The 6,834-nt window shown below is 37.7% G+C and overlaps 1 protein-coding gene across 1 annotated transcript in view; it reads right to left on the bottom strand.

The window, feature by feature from the left end:
* Positions 1 to 6,834, bottom strand: part of LOC104079046 (nipped-B-like protein) — a gene marked incomplete at its 3' end in the record, with an annotated part of 121,114 nt that extends 114,280 nt beyond the window's left edge. Inside the window, exon 1 of the mRNA XM_009580928.1 lies at positions 6,770 to 6,834. The remainder of the gene's footprint in view (positions 1 to 6,769) is intronic.

Genomic DNA, 6,834 nt, shown 5'->3' on the forward strand with positions numbered 1-6,834 from the left:
GGGGGGGGAAATCGACGTTAAACTGATTTTAAATCTCCACAAAGCACTCCCCATAAGTTCTTGCCATAGTCTTATTAAGAGTCTTATTGAAATTTTCGCAGCTTTTAGACTACAAAAAGTAGGTTCCAGATTATTTTTTCTACCGGTGCCAAGATAGCTGCTGTACGTAGCATCTAATGAGGGCTCTCTAAATTCTTCCCCCTATCCTTAATACTGAGCAAGCATATTTGAAGAAAAAGAGAAAGCAACGTATCTGAATGGAAAATAACACGCAAGAAAAGGGAACTAAGACCTAAGACTTGAAAACAAAATTTCAGAGACAAAGTATTTGTAACTTCACCCTTTCCAAGTACCTGGTCAGCATAGCTCAAATGTGAGAGGTAGGGGTTGCACTATCACAGACACATGTTTACATTCAAGGAGCTTGATAAATTACATTATATTAAAAAAAAAAAAAAAGAGAGAATAAAGGTTAGTACTATAAAACCAAGCATTAAAGTATTAAGAAATGTCAGAATTACGGTTGTTTACACCTTCAATTTAGTCCCTTGTGCATTATGACAGACATTCATTAAATGATCATATACTGTTCTTTGTCATTCACAGGATCTCTGCCTCATATATGGCTCATGTCATGAAACAAATCAGAGTTACAGAGTAAAAGGAGGTGCCTTCTGTGGGACATTGCACTTTTTTACTAAGGAATTTGAATAAAACCTAGTTAATAAATCCAATGGATTAAAACCAGTTTCCTATCCAAGAGATCTTCTGCTGTAAACTGCTATTTATAAAAATCAACTTTCCTTTAAAAAAAAAAAATTTAAAACCCCACCAAATTATTTTCACAGAAAACCTCCATCACAAGTAAATATAGAAAGGAAAAAAGAAAAGACTGAGCACTACTTATTGTGCCTGTTCCATAATATACTCACAGCCTCTGAGCCACGTCTAGAGCATATGACATAAAAAGCCGTATGGAGAGAAAAAAGCTCAAGAACTTCTCTGCCTGATACAGATTAGGCATTTGCACCTGGACTTCCTACATCGCAAAAGCAATGTTCTGGCTAGGAATGCAATTATGACATCTCAGAACAGTTGCCTTCCTAACAGAGCCATAGAGCAGCTGGACAACAGACTTGACATCGCAATGAAATGGTCTGACCACTAGGCTGCAGAGGTTTCCGTTCAGCCAGTTTACATCAACTGCAACAATTATCAATTTTAAGAGGCAGAGTTTTACCCCTAACAGCCAATAACCAATCCTTAGGATACCCTCCAGGGTTGCTAGCTCCTGCTGGAAGTTAACAGAGTAACATTCTGAATCTCTGTCTCCAATATTGCAGGCAAGCCATTTAATTACTTGCAGGATTTGCGTTATTATCTAGTTGTTGTCTCTGTTTTTCCTGATAAACTTTCAGAGATTTTGGTTTCTTCACAATATGGAGGGTGATTCTTTTTAATTTTTCAGGACAGGAAATCTACTCTTTTCCAGCTATTGGCATGATCAAGACAGTTGAAACTTCATAGATTTTTAAGGCCATGAGCAAAAACTCATTCTATACTTCTTAGGGATCCAGTATGAGAAACAATGAGCCTGATACATTGAAATGCAGTGCACTCACAACCACAAATAAAGTCAAAGAAAACAATGTTATGAACTTACTAAGTGCTGTAAAGTAACTCTAAAAATCTAAAGAACAAAGCATGTCAAATTACACAAGATTTATAAGAACTTTTAAAACTCACTATTTTGACTCAGTTTCAGTCTTCCATCTGTAAAATGGAAATAATATTTTACAGATGTGCAAATAAAAAAAGCTCTCTAATGTTTGTGAAGTGCAGATCTTTATTTTGAGATAACTCCTACAAATTAACAGACGAAAACACTTCAGTGTTCATGAAAGATATGGATGTATACAGCAGGTAATAACGCAGCAGGCTGCACACTGAATGACAAAGAAAAACAAATACATAAATTAGGTTAAAACAGCATACCAGTCAGCTGGCATTTCCCATGCACTGTATGAGGCATTGAATTGGGGCTGCAGGGGTAAGGAGGTATACAATAATGTAGTTTAAGGCCCAGCGTATGGAGAAGGGGGATGGATTTTCTTAGCTTCTGTAATCTTAGCCTGCTGTTTCCTTATCCAAGTCCCTTACCATGCAGCCTAGCATTTTTTGACACTGTTCCTCTAAAATGCATTGCATGTCTATACATACACCCTGCTACAAAAACCAAAGTGCTTCAAATCAAAACACAGTAGTAATCTGAAGAATTAAAATATCGACCCATATAAAGAATTTTGAGATCTCTGACCAGAAAACCACTGAAAACCAGCTGGTACAAATACTAAAGGTCATAAAATGAACTTTCCTAGATTTTTTTCTGACTTTAACATGAGAAATGGTCTTCAATGTTTATAGTTTTTTCAAATTATCTATGTAAACCAAGTAGTCACCTTCAAGTACAGTATCAATAACCATGTTCAATTTGACTGGAATTCCTTTTAGTTTCTACGTACAGTTGGGCCAAAATCCTTTCTCCCCTCCCTTTTGCTAGTGAGATTTTCCATAGTGAACAGTAGAGACAGGAAGTGAGACACAAATCATAGGTCCTGCACAATCTCCTCAAACACAATTTCCTCACTCCTGGGGTGCAGCAGATGTCAACATAAAGCACTTCTCTCACAGGTGCTTTGGGGGTCAGGATCAGCTACTAAGAAGCACGCTTGTAACACTAAGAAAATAAAAACACAAATATAGATGAATTATATTAAAGGGTTTTAGAATACAAGCCTTTACAATTGTCATTTCAAAAGGACTTCCTTTTTTGGTTATTAAAAAGGATCATGATTGTACAGCGTTATTAGCAATAATACACAGGTATCATCAATTTCCTTGTAGGTATCTCTGTGCACCTGAGTGTTCATTACTGCTGATGATTCAAAATCAGAAGCTAGTCTAACCTGTACTACTTCTAATAAAGGCATATGAAAAGCAAGATTGAAAATAAGCAGTATTATATTGAAATGGCCATTTTTTTCAAATGTTAAATATTTCTAGTGATGTATTTTGTGCACTAAATAGCTACCCTAACACTAGATGACCCACCTCATACCTACCAGACACCAAATTCTAAAGCTATCACTACTCATATTTTTCGAATTAAGTATGCCCATAATTGTTGTCAAAGTGTCCACACATTCATGAATATTACACACTCCTCTAGAATAATTTCTAGAAAGCATAAATTTCTGAATTTGAAGACTTAATTTCTTTCCTAGGCTAGATATTCAGAACAGAAGTACCTTTTTTCTTTCTAGTTACAGCAATTATCCACTAACTTTACATTTCTTGTGCAATATTTATGAAATGTTAATATAAATTCAATATCATGTCTTTAACACTTTGTAATATAATATACACATAAAAGTATCACAGTTGCCACTGAACACACAGAAATTTGCAATAGGAAACTTGTTATACCAATCCCTGGCTCAAATCAATTCACACTTTGACTATTTTTCATCTAGTACCCTTCAAAATGTAGCTTCTGTATATTGTAGAGGAATACATACATGAAACATTTAGGATTAAGACTGCATTACCTTAATCATCATATAAACACAACAAAAAAACCCGTGGTTCTATCCCAAGGAAATTACTACCTATTGCCTTGATTCTGCAAGAAGAGTCATATGAACATTAATGTACGTGGAGTCTCAAACATGCAATAAGGTTGCACAGGGGTATCTGTACTCTTCCGTAGAATAGGGATCTGCAAAGGGTTTTAGTGACACAATTTTGCTTCTCTGATCCTGTTCTGTTTCTCCTAAATCAAAATTTAAACATTTTAGATGTAAAAAGTATATTATTTTCCTGGTATGTCTGTTCCTATGATTTTATTTTTCAAAAGTATAAGAACAGCTTTAAAAGACAGCAAAAGCCTTCAGGGAAAGATTTTTTTTTTTTAATAACTTCAGGTAATATGTTTAAGAAGTTGAGAGGAAAAAAAAGAAAGAAAACCTGTACACAGCAAACAAATTCAAAATGTACAAGGTAGTCAAAAGTATCTTTTATTTCAAGACAACAAGAAGAAAGTATTTTCCTCTTTCAGTTAAAATAATTATTACAACTAACATCTTGAGAATAATTTTTTTTCCTGTAACATGAACATACTCCTTAAGCAGCCAGCCAGCTGTTGTGATAAACAGTGGACCAGTACAAACTCCTAACATTAGGGAAAAAGTAGTATGAAAGTGACACAGTCCTGCTTCACACACAGACACATACTCTTAAAAAATACAATCTAAAACAAAAATAACTGATCTTATAAACATTTTCACATTAAATACTTCCGTATGCTAAATATATTTTTCTGAGACAAATAAATTTACAACTACATAAACCGTGAAAAAGCAACTAATTCAGGATTAATCACATACAGCTCAGAAGAACAAAACGAAAAAACTTATTACAAATCACAAATAGACAGCATCTTAAATTTCCCTCTATAAATATGCCTATTTTTCATACCAGAAAAGTGCATGCTTTCCGATTAAAAAAAAAAAAAAAGGCGCCGTAAACACAACCCTGGCAAGATAAACTTGACAGGAACTACATAACTACAGTAGCTCATTTCCTGCTCATATCTCGTATATTTAAAGCAAACCTCCTTAAATGAAAAATAAGTCAGAGAAGTCCACTTCTCTTTAACAAACCCGTTTTTGTTAAAACGGGAGCTGTTTGAAACAGACGACGAAAGAAACGCTAGAGCTAACGTCGCTTCCTGATGATGAAAACTACCCAAGAACTACAACTACTTCTGCACAGTCCTTTCTTTCCTGTAAAGCAGAGTTACACTCGGCCTCTACGCATGCTACGGACCAAAAGAAAACAATTCTGCTGCTACACACTAAGATAGGGACAGTTAGAGACAACTAGTGGCTCCCTCTGCAATTCACAAAGTTTAAAAATAAAAAGCTGCTTTTTCGAAGTGTAAATGGTTCCGCTCCACGCACGTAGGCCTGAGGCCCTGTTGCAAACAGTGTCTAACAGGACCAGGCAGCACAAAGACAGGAATGGGAGATTAGTGGGAGGGAGGGAGGCCGGGATTGGGGCTCAGCAGGATCTTCAGGCTTTTTAAAATTCAAACTGCTCCCTGACCAATACAAATCACGGACACGCTACTGACTACGACACGGATTTACAGCATTAAAAACACGCCTTCTACGTGACAGCTATATTAACTTCACCCTTTTAAACATGTATCAGGGCACTCGGAGGCACGATAGCAGAGTTTTAGTGTAAGACTCTAAACACAATACACCAGAAAGTTACTCTATTAGATACATTAACCACTTACTATTACAACAGATCTGTCTGAACAACTGAAAAACCTGCTGAAAACCAGACAAATTATGTAATGTTGATACTTGTTTGCCATTTACAAATTTCCTTTCTATATGAAAGATGAAACTTTGTATCTTAAAATTTCCCTCAATTATGTAATTTCTGTAGGAGTATTTTTATTAGTTCACAGGCTGTCCGTTTTAAATCTACCTCAATTTTTACTAACACTCTCAACCCTACTACAGATAAGTCCAACATTTACTTTACTGTAAATTAGCTACCATTTATTTATAAAGACCTGACACTTAATCAACAGTCATTTACAAAACACATTTGACCTGTTAAAATGACACCTGATTACATATTCAAACATCATGGACACAAACAGCCAATAACAACCTCAGGATCTCAAAGTGATATGGCCTGACAAGAAAGGATGACACTTTTTAAGCATTCCTCACTTTTCACTTAATTAAATTTACGTTCGATTCTCAAGTACTTCGGGTTAGATCTCATCTTCACCTTGGCCCCTTAAATGTCATAAACGCAGCACTTTACACACGATCCCTTTCCCGTTTTCTGCTTGTTAGAAGCACAAAATAGTATTTCTTCTGGATTTAGTACATATTCCTGCAATGTATACAGCACATAGACACTGAGATTGTGTGGAGCAGCTGATACAATATGCTCGCCTACCTATATTTCCTGGGTCTGCAGGTGTCCGTGTTGTGTCAATCATCCCACAAGCACTAGTTTTATGCTACAAATATACTCAGTGATTAATACACTAATCAATCGCTATATTATTTAGAGATTAAACCTCTGCACATTGTAAATCCATATGCATTCGAACTTTTGAATGTTCAGAACGCAGCTGGTTAGAAGGAGAAGGTAACAGCGAAGAGAGGTGGTATTTTTGTTCCTGGGTATTTACATTGTCTCTCTTCCCCTATTGCTCCACTTACTCCTTTACCACTTCAGAGGGCTGTCTGCGCTGGGACCTTCCTTCCTTGCCCTGGTGAAGTTGTAAATATGGCAAAGGATCAGTGCACATTTGCGGCTAATTGTATTGTTTCCTCCTCCTCCTGCTCCTCTCCGCGTTGAGGCCTGTCACTAAGAAGCCGCTTCGCCTTTCTAATCCCCGAGCTGGAGTAAAGGCGCTGGCCGGCGGGCCTGCGCTCTCCACCGGGCCTGGGCCTCCCGGCAGCCCGGGAGGAACCAATCTCCTCCGCCAAACCCGAACGAGCAGGAAGGGGGGCTGCGAAATAAACACCTCCGGTTACCACTTATTCCCCTCTACCCCGGATAACAGCTAATCCCCTCCGCTCCCGGCAGCGCTGGGCCGCCTGGGCTGGGAGGCCCGGCCCGCTGCTGGAGAGGGCAGGGAGGGGAAGGGGAGACAAGGAGGGGGGATTACCTGAGCAAATCGGCGTCTGAATCCAACGAGAATCCGAGAGAGGGGGAGAGAAATCCGCCCCCCTC

Source organism: Fulmarus glacialis, unplaced genomic scaffold, assembly GCF_000690835.1.
Source record: "Fulmarus glacialis isolate BGI_N327 unplaced genomic scaffold, ASM69083v1 scaffold847, whole genome shotgun sequence".
Classification (NCBI taxonomy): Eukaryota; Metazoa; Chordata; class Aves; order Procellariiformes; family Procellariidae; genus Fulmarus; species Fulmarus glacialis.